The sequence below is a fragment of the Misgurnus anguillicaudatus genome, chromosome 22 (genome assembly GCF_027580225.2).
Source record: "Misgurnus anguillicaudatus chromosome 22, ASM2758022v2, whole genome shotgun sequence".
NCBI lineage: Eukaryota > Metazoa > Chordata > Actinopteri > Cypriniformes > Cobitidae > Misgurnus > Misgurnus anguillicaudatus.
In genome coordinates, this window is record NC_073358.2 from 15,154,530 (window position 1) to 15,165,268 (window position 10,739).

At 38.1% G+C, this 10,739-nt stretch overlaps 1 long non-coding RNA gene across 2 annotated transcripts; it reads right to left on the reverse strand.

Annotated features, from left to right (window-relative positions):
- Positions 1-9,818, reverse strand: LOC141358922 (uncharacterized). Of its 2 annotated transcripts, none has more exons than XR_012365456.1 (6): positions 9,750-9,818; positions 8,398-8,478; positions 8,182-8,256; positions 2,846-2,940; positions 2,613-2,679; positions 1-1,107 (listed from the first exon to the last, which is right to left on the reverse strand). It is a non-coding gene; the product is annotated as an uncharacterized lncRNA (long non-coding RNA). The 2 variants fall into 2 exon arrangements; XR_012365457.1 differs by lacking the exon at positions 9,750-9,818 and adding an exon at positions 9,334-9,399.
- Positions 9,819-10,739: the final 921 nt, after the last annotated feature.

The window sequence follows — 10,739 nt, forward strand, 5'->3', positions numbered from 1 at the left end:
TAACATTTAATGCCCTGGATGGGGGCTGATCAGAGTTTGAGGCTCGCCCACCAGCAGCACAGAACGCGGAGAGAAACCAGCACACGCAAGAATATTGATCAATGCCTCGTTTGAAACGCGGCTGCAAACACTTTACATTGGCGTTTGCTAATTTTGCAATGCACAACATGTGACAATTTGAATGCTTAATGCGCCTCTTAATCACAAGTCATCAAGTGGAATCAGCTGAGCGGGATTAAATCTAACAAAGGGTGATCGTGCAAACACAGCGAGACACGCATGACGCCATGCAGGTGATCCAAATCATGGCGAGGTGACGCGTGACTGAGCTGCTTAGAAAAGCAGACGATAGACTGAAAATGAAGTAATGATTATTATAAGATCCCATGGTACTGTTGCTGCGCAGAAGCATCATGTCCTTTCAAACCCTCGTCAGATTTTGAGTTTACTGATTTTTTTTAATGAAACGTCCAAAAGACAACGTTGACAGCAACAGAAACAAACCTTTCTATTGCGGTTATATTTCTCCATATAAATAGATTTTTAAACTTTATGGAGTGGTTTCCCGGACAGGGATTAGCTTAATCCAGGACTTGGCCTTAGTTTAATTCGGAAATATAACTAGTTTTAACAAGCATGCCTTACTAAAAACATTACTTGTGTGCATTTTGAGGCTAAACAAAGTGCACTGATGTATTGTAAGACATGTAAGTGCAAGTTGTTTTCAGTTTGGACAGCTCTTACATTTATTTTAGTCTAGGACTTGTCTAATCCCTGTCTGGGAAACCGCCCCTATATGCATCACCATATATAGCTTATGTCAAGACATAGCCTACAGAAAGCTGTCTCGTGGCATATAACATAATGCATAGCCTATTTTTACAAGGCTACTGCATAGGAAATTGCCCTTCAACCCTGCTGAAAAAAACAATAAAACCATTACAGAAATTCCTAATGGTTTCCAATAAAAACAAAATCATGTTTAAAAGTCATTTTATTCATCTGAATCTGCAAATATTAATTTTGTTGTTGGTGTAGTTGTCTTCTTATGGCCACCACCATCCATCCATTCTGGCTCATGATGTACTTAAAATATGATGACAGCATCTAAAGAGGTAAAAAAACAAGTTATTACATTTTTAAAAAATGCTGCATTATAGCCCATGTACACTTTTTTTGTTGTTAATGCACATCAGGGCAAGATCCGTGTTCTTTAATGGTCTGACTTGAAACATTGCATAGCCATCTGATGAAGGAAGAAAGCTGTTGTGTTTACATAGATGACAATGAGGTTCAATCAAGATCATCTACAGTGCATTCAGAAATTATTCAGACCCCTTTCACTTTTTATTTTTATGTTGTTGCGTGATACTGTAATTGTTTAGACATTAATAATAATTCAGTAAAAACTTTTGCTAATGTATGAAAAAAGAAAAACTGAAATATCATATTTACATTATACATATTCAGACCCTTTGCAACAACATCTGCAATTTAGCTCCGTTGCCTCCATTTTTTCTTGATGGTTGCTGAGATGTTTCTACACATTAAAGGGTCCTGATGAACACGAAGATTTTTTGAGGAATGTCTGTAACCAAACTGACCAGAAGCACCATTGACTTACATAGTAGGATAAAAGAATACTATGGAAGTGAATGGTGCTTCTGATCGTTTGGTTACAAATGAATCCAATACTGAATGCTTAAGTGATATCGACCTTATATTTTCAACACCCCCAAATGAGATGCATAACAAAACAAAAAATATTGACTGGTTGCTTTATGTGTAGATCTAACAGTCTCTTGTGCAGTCCCTTAACAATGAAAGCTTAGATGGATGCCAGACGTACCGTAGCCTTCAAGGCAGCCTCTGCCGCGAAGCAGCTCGAGCTCACCGTTGGTCAGATGAGTAGCGCAGACATGGTGAGACAGAAATGAGACTGTTTTTGAAATCAGCTTGAAATGTTTCGAGCATTTAAGTGATGTGTTTCCGTGTTTTCACATGTCCGCGGCACAACTTTCTTTTTCGTGCCAGTTTCACGTATTGGGGTTAGATTTGTGGTTTTCGTCAGATTTTTAAACTGTTTTCGCGCTAGGATAAAGTTGGTTTATACGTTTATTTGTCAGAAATTTAAACTGTTCTTGCTTGGGGTTAGAGTTGGGTTAGGGTGAGGATGTCATTTTATGAAACAGAAAGTTGTTCTAACCCCAATCCCAAGCGACAATGGTAAGAAAATAGGAAAAACAACTGAACAACCAATACGTGAAACCGGCACGAAAAAGAAAGTCGTGCCACGGACACGCGAAAACACGTCACTTAAATGCTCGAAACATTCTCATTCCCATCTTACCACATCTGCGCTACTCATCTTACCAACGGTGAGCTCGAACTGCTTCACTGCAGAAGCTGCCTTGAAGGCTCCGCTGAGGGCTTAAACCAGTAACGAGCATTTTGATCGGTCGTTTTTGTGAACCAATCATATTCTTTCTGCCCTCAGAACATGTTTTGAGTAAAGGAAAACTACTACGTGCACTTCAGAACCTCTGGACTGTCTGTGTGGGACTTCAAACTCGCCCAAACCAGCAAGGCATCTTGTTAGCAGACATCCCTACCACTGGTGATCTGGCAAAACAAAGACTTATGAAACATCATCTTCCCAAATCTCCTCTTCAGGCTCATCTTAGCGACCATTGCATTTGATAAAGTTCAGAAAAAGAAAAACATATTTCATTAGTACAGAAACATAAATGTAATGTTTTGGTTAGAAGAAAACTGTGGCCAAAGTACAACTTTTAAAGAAATTAAGAATGTTTCCATTTTTGTCATGACACTATTACTTCATTACCTTTTAAGGGGGAATGATTTGGGCATCTGGAAAGACACACGACTTTATCACACTGTGCATTTTATCACACTTCTTCAAATTGCATGGTGATCTGCCTACAATTTAAAACACATAATAAAATAAAAAACAAGTCATAGCTCCTTTAAAAAATAAAAAATAAATTGTGAAATACAAGACACTGCATCTTAATTATTAGGATTAGTAGAATTTGATTCGATTACAAAACAAATATTAAATGCATTGTAAGGTTTTTGGGAGGCGCTTCACAAAAAGAAATGGTAAATTACTGATTTTTATTACTAAATGGTAGCTTGGTGGTGCATTACAAGGGTGGGTGGTAGCTCATGGACATAGCAATAATTAAAAAAATTATGATTAAAGGCAAGGCAAGGCAAGGCAAGTTTATTTGTATAGCACATTTCATACACAGAGGTCATTCAAAGTGCTTTACATAGAAATGAGAAAACAATATATAAAAGAGAAAAAGGAAATGTAAAAATAATAGATACACAATAAAATCACTATAAAAACAAAGACACATGAAAATTTAGTATAACAATTAAAGAAAATAAATGTGATTTTAATAAAAACACTTTAAAAAGGTAAAAAGAATAAAACTTGAGTTAAAAGTGCAGTCAGTGTGAAGCAGCACAGTGCTCATTCAGTAAATGCAGAGTTAAACAGATGTGTTTTTAATCTAGATTTAAAAGTGTTTACTGTTGAAGCACATCTGATCTCTTCTGGAAGCTGATTCCAGCTACAGGTGGCATAATAACTAAATGCTGATGCACCTTGTTTTGAGTTAACCCTTGGTATTTCTAACTGACCTGATCCTAATGATCTGAGTAATCTTTTAGGTTTATATACAGTTAGCATATCTGTCATGTATTTGGGTCCTAAGCCATGAAGTGATTTATAAACGAGTAACAATACTTTAAAATCTATTCTAAATGTAACAGGAAGCCAGTGTAAGGACCTGAGGACTGGAGTAATGTGCTCAGATTTTTTGGTTCTGGTCAGAATTCTGGCAGCAGTGTTTTGTACTAGCTGCAGCTGTCTAATGGTCTTTTTGGGGATCCCCGTAAGAAGTCCATTGCAGTAATCCACCCTGCTGGTGATGAAAGCATGAACAAGTTTCTCTAAGTCCTGTCTTGAGACAAAACAGCTAATTCTGGCAATATTTCTGAGATGGTAGTAAGCTGATTTGCTTATTGCTTTCACGTGACTACTGAAATTAAGGTCAGACTCTAAAATTACACCAAGATTTCTGACTTTATTTTGTGTCTTTAGACCCCTAGAGTCAAGGTATGTGTTAACTTTGAGAGTTTCATCTTTATTTCCAAATACAATGACTTCAGTTTTGTCTTTGTTTAACTGGAGGAAGTTTTGACGCATCCAAAAGTTAATTTCATCAATGCATTTACATAGAGAGTCAATGGGGCTGTAGTCATTAGGTGACAGGGCTAAGTATATCTGGGTGTCATCTGCATAGCTGTGGTAAGCAATTTGGTTCTTTTTCATTATTTGACAAAGTGGGAGCATATACAAATTAAACAGAAGCGGTGCAAGAATTGAACCCTGTGGGACCCCACATGTCATGGATGTCCACTCAGATTTATGGTTACCTATGTTCACATAGTAACCTCTTCCTTCTAGGTATGTTTTAAACCATTTGAGGACCATCCCAGAGAGCCCTACCCAGTTTTCCAGTCTATGTAAGAGTATGGTGTGATCTACTGTGTCAAAGGCAGCACTAAGATCTAGTAGCACCAGCACTGATATTTTACCTGAATCAGAGTTTAAGCGAATATCATTTATTATCTTTATGAGCACTGTCTCTGTGCTGTGATGCTGACGGAAACCAGATTGAAAATTGTCCAGATAGCCATTTGAGTTTAAGAATTTGTTCAGCTGATTGAAAACAACCTTTTCAATTATTTTGCCTATAAACGGAAGATTTGAGATTGGTCTGTAGTTGCTAAGTATGGTTTTGTCTAGGTTACTCTTTTTTAGGAGAGGCTTAACAACTGCTGTTTTTAATGACTCTGGAAAGGTGCCTGTGATCAGAGAGGTATTTACTATTTTTAAGAGGTCAGTTTCTAAGCAGTTAAGTACCTTTTTGAGAAAAGATGTGGGGAGCGTGTCAAGGCTGCTAGTTGATGCTTTAAGATGTTGTACTGTTTCTTCCAAGGTTTTTATATCAATTATGTCAAATTCTGAGAGAATGGCTAATTTCTGAGGTTGTTGTAATGATATCTGACTGATCACAGTACAATATGAGGCCGTATTGATCGTCATTCTGATATTACTGATCTTCTCAGAGAAAAAGGTTGCAAACTCATTGCATTTGTTGTCAGAGAGCATCTCACTAGGAACTTGATTTGGGGGGTTTGTTAGTCTCTCTACGGTAGCAAAAAGAGTGCGAGTGTTGTTCATGTTTTTGTTTATGATGTTTGAAAAGAAGGTCTGTCTAGCTGTGCCTAGTTCTACATTGAAAGCACGAAGACTGTCCTTATAGATGCTATAATGTACTTCAAGTTTTGTTTTCCGCCACATACGTTCAGCTTTTCTGCATGTTCTTTTCATACGCTGTACTGCTGTTGTGTTTCTCCAGGGTGCTTTACGTCTGCCAGTGATCACCCTGACCTTTACTGGAGCTATACCATCAATGGCATCTTTAACTTTTATGTTAAAGTTTTCAAGGAGAACATCAACAGAGTCTGCAGATATGTTTGGCAACATTGAAATAGCATTCATAAATACCTCACTGGTGTTCTCATTTATGAACCTTTTTTTAACATAGACAGATCTAGCATCAGTGGCAGGACAGATCAATAAATCAAAGTAAACACAGAAATGGTCAGATAGGGCTTCATCCTTGATTACATTGGATGAAATGTTTAGACCCTTGCTAATGAGCAGATCAAGAGTGTGTCCCCGATTGTGTGTAGGACCTTGCACGTGCTGGGTCAGATCAAAAGTGTTTAAAACATTTAACAGTTCAATTGCAGCATTGTTTTCTGCATTGTCTATATGAATATTAAAATCTCCAGCAATAACAAAATAATCAAATTCAGAGGAAATTGTTGATAAAAGTTCAGTGAATTCATCAACAAATGCTGAGGTGTATTTGGGAGGTCTATAAATAATTGTAAACAGAATGCGTGGTGTACCTTTTAAAGCAATACACAAATATTCAAAAGACTGGTAATCACCAAGTAACACTTGTTTGCATTGAAAGGCATCTTTGAATAAAGCAGCTATTCCTCCGCCCCTTCTAACAGCTCTACAGACATTTATAAAGGTAAAGTTGGGTGGGGCTGATTCATTGAGGACTGTAGCACTGCAGCTGTCATCTAACCAAGTTTCATTTAGAAACATAAAGTCCAGGTTGTTGGTGGTGATAAGATCATTAACTAAAAAGGATTTGTTCTTTAGTGAACGGATATTCAGAAGTGCTAACTTAACAGTAACTGGTTTTGGCACTGTATCAATCTCAGACTGACGTATAATAGGCAGTAGATTAGATAGAATTGCTGTGCGGCTGGAGACGGCCTTCATCTTTCTATCACATGTCAGGACAGAGATAGGGAAAGCTAAAGGGACATCGGGCACCCGCTTGTTCTTAAAATATTTATGATTGTTACTGCTGACGTAGCGGGAACCCAACACACATCAGTTACCAGTGCTGTTTGCAGATGAGGGCTGGTGTGATCCCTGACGTTGAGGCAGAGGTCTGAGTGCTCTCTCAGATGGAGGGGGAGGGCGGGCTGGGCCCGAAGGCTTTGGTGGTTGAGGAGCCCGCCGTTTCTTGGTTGATATTTGGGGACTCGCAGCAATAGAGTGGGAGAGCTTTGTTCCAGCAGATACCAGTTTCTCCATTTTCTCTGAAAAGCCCAGAAGTGGTGATGTTGGAGAGAGGGAGAGAGAGTGTGACGACATCAGCTGTGATTCTGGTGTTCCTGAAGGCTGGGAGGGAGTGTTATCATTCCTCGGGTCATTATCAACAGAAACGTCCTTGGGTGTTGATTCACAATCCAGCTGTAGCGAGGTCTGTGGGCAGGGCTCAGCCTGAGCTGTGTCTGTGAACAGTAGTTGTGACTGCAGAGTTTTTTCCTTGTCATCTGAATGTCCATCCAGGTGCTGGTGTGAAATCCTGTGGTCATTTCCGCTGTTCAGCAGTGGACTGGTACACTCAGCTGATGGATGATGCATGGAGAAAAAGATATTGTCTTTAAGCAACCTAGCACCTAGTTTGTTTAGGTGGATACCATCTGTGTTAAAAAGTTGCCTTTGGCTCCAGAAAATATTGAAATTGTCAATGTAATTCAGTCCTGTCATGGTGCAGGTTTTTTGCAGCCATGAATTTAAACTTAGTAGCCGAGAAAACATATTTGTTCCCCGGGCTGGGAGAGGTCCACTGATAAAAGATTGAACTTTCAGTCTTGCAAGTGTTTCAAAAAGTTCATTGAAATCCACCTTAAGGAGCTCAGATTGCTCTTTCCGAATATCATTCTTTCCCACATGTATGACAATCCGACTGACAGACTTATGTTTCATCAGAATGTTGCAGAGTTCCTTGTTAACATCAGAAACCGTTGCACGAGGAAAACAGTATGTACGGGTAGCCTTGCTTTCAAAGTTTAAAGCCATAATACATAAAGATAGAAAAAAATAAATGCTGTTATGTACACCACCACAAAGACCCATTTTTTTCTGTCAACATGAAGCCTCTTTAAAACTTGCATCAACATCCACTATGAACTATGAATTAATGGCGTTCTAAGCGAATCTGCGAGACGTTATTTTTTGTTGATGTTTGAATTGTTTTCAAACAGCCGGAGCGTAGCTAACTCCTCCCCCTCCCTTTCGTGCTTTCATGAACGCGCCCAACCCCTACCGCCAAATCCTTTTTGTCGTTTATTGGCTGGAACACTTTGTTTTGTTTTGTGGTGTAGGTTTGGCCACTGTGTTTATATTGCAGTTTGTGGAGCCTGGGCTGTCTACAGAGATCGCGTTTTTTTACAGTTTGATCAGTGGACAGGCAGCAAGCAGATAGTGAGGAGATGTTTGCTTTATGTAACAAAAAAAATGTATGGTCTAAAACGCGTGAATTCGCTTAGAGCACCTTTAACTTTTGTCTCTGTATACTGAAAACAAAGGGTTTGAAATATGTAGGCCTACATACTGTAATAGGTATAGTGGCATACAAAAGAAATTAATTGCTGTGCTGAAAAGTAACCATTGTATCCTAAATTATTTTCCTAATGACAATGATAAACCAGTCCTGAGAAACAAGTAGCAGGTGTTTTTATAAAGCCACTCTCACTTCTCACCTGTGAAGTTTCTTGTGTTTGTGTGTCATTCTGTTTCTGAACTGACAACCCTTGCTGTCTGTTTCTTGTTCAATCCTGACAATATATAAAATTAGTAAAATTAGTGAAATATTGGAAATGAATTCTATAAATGACCTTTATCAGAACATGAATGCATACACTTGCATACTGCATTTAAGTAATTACTGGAAAATAGCAGAGTTAACACAACATTACCTGATCCAGATGTAGTGGCTGTTGATGCATGAAAATCTCAGCATTGACAAGATCACCATCACTTTTCTAAATTGAAGGTTTCTGATAATGAAAACATTACAAAAGAGTTATAAAATATACTGAAAACAAGAGTACATTTGTCTACAAATATTTTCAATTTCCATTAAAACGTGCTAATTATTCAACAAGAGAAGTGAGCAGAATTACACCATTACAGTTCATTTCAATTCGAATAGAACATGCCAACTTACACGACTTCACCTTTTCATACAAAGGAGTTAACCCTACTGAAAAATCCAGCTAAGACCAGCATAAGCTGGTGAACTGGTTTTAGCTGGTCTCCCAGCATGGTTTTAGTTGGTATTGCTGGTGTCGCAAGCTGGTCTAGCTGTGTTTTGGTCCCATTTTAAGCTGGTCTAGCTGGACTTAGCTGGTCAGATGGAAGACCAGCTGACCCACCAGCTTAAACACTTTTCCAGGCTAGGAGGACCATCTTAAACCAGCTCCTGCACCTTAAACCAGCTACCAGCTTATGCTGGTCTTTGCTGGATTTTTTAGTAGGGAAGTTTTTCATACCGCTTTAAATCATGGATACAGCGCGAGGGACCGCAGGTTCGAGCATAAACGTAATGTAACATGTGATTAACCGATTGCCTTGGAAACACTAAGGTCACGTCGACTATCTAGTAGTCCCTTTAAACTTTATAACTGCATTTATACACATTACCCCGTCGTGAAAACCTCCGCATGATTAATGTCGGATTCGACCCCTATTGTATAACGTCATCAATAAGTTTAGATTAATGTCATTAACACGAATTGCTAAATGTATCCGTTATTGCGAATTCGTGAGCCATAAAACACCAACATCTCATCTAAGTTTTAACACTTAATCAGTAACATGAATTTAAGAGAGAGCAAGCAGCATTAACTGACCGCACTCATCGAGCTGCTCCTCCTTACAAAAGGCTGATAGGTGTCTGTGGCGCCTGTAAGACCCTCGGATATACAGTATACACTGACTGAACTGACTGAAATGTCGATATTAACACTTTTTCCACCGAAGTAGCCCAAAAAGCACTTACATTTATAACTAGTTGCTTTTCTAAAGTAAAAACAACCAAGTGGTTAAGTTGATAACAACAGATATCATATCACTTGATTAATATTCATATTAACGAAGTCCAATTTCGGGGGCATCCCGTGGACTAGCAAATTAACCACTATAACGGATACATTCCCAACTAACAAAAAAAAAACGAATTGGCATTGTGCTTTTTGTCATAACACTTTGTGAATAAAATAACATTATGCGTTTTAAACATTGACCTATTGACTTTATATTTCCTTACCTCTTCTTTCTCCGAAGCTTCCTCGTGTGATACGCAAGATCTCGCAGACAGCCATCAGAACCATAGATAACATATATAGAAGACTAGATGCCCTATTGGCCGCTGGGGACTGAGAAATACGGCGGCCATCTTAAACCGGTCGTACTCCTAGTTTCGTTGCATGGCAGCAGATAAGATGCCAGCTAGCACTGTGGAGCACTGTTCTAATCGGCAGACCATCGCAAATAGAGCCCGGAGGATTATTTTCACAAGTACATTTTAACATTGCGGTACCATTGGTTGTATTTTGTGAATAGAATATTACCAGAAAATTGAGAAAGAGCCAGGATTATTGATTTTACTGTACTGAAATCGTAGCCATCATCTGCCAAGGGAAATTCACATCATTAGTCATCATAGAAAAATATTACAGGACTATAGGCTTCCTTGTCACTTATTATACCTGAAAATTTTGCCCAATCTTTACCTGAATAAATCTTCCTAACAAAATTTCAAAAATAATATTTCTATCAAAATCTAATCAGTTTCCCTTCAACTTCTGCTTTTCTCAATTAAAGCAACACCAAAGAGGTTTTTTACCTTAAAAAATAAATAAAATATTTACCCAAAAATACTGCCACTATTAGTCTTAGCTCTTTGTATTTAATGTTCCAAACATGTAGTCAGACTTTTATATGTATACATTAACTAACAATGTAAAAAATTCTTTGCTGCCTTAAATTTTAGATGAAATTGCAACAATACAAGACACTTTTCACAGTAAAAAGTGTTCACCCGTTGTTTATCTACAGCAAAAATACAGTCATTAACTGTGCACAATTTAAAAAATATATAATGTTTGGTCATATTATGTTCATTTGAAAATTTAATATTTTGACTATTGTGGGTGTTGCATTCATGCACATTTGCACAGAATAATAAATGAAAAAAGTCAAAAAGAAGGTTGTTGCTGTTGTCTAGAGATCTCAATGCTTCAAATAGTATTAAAAA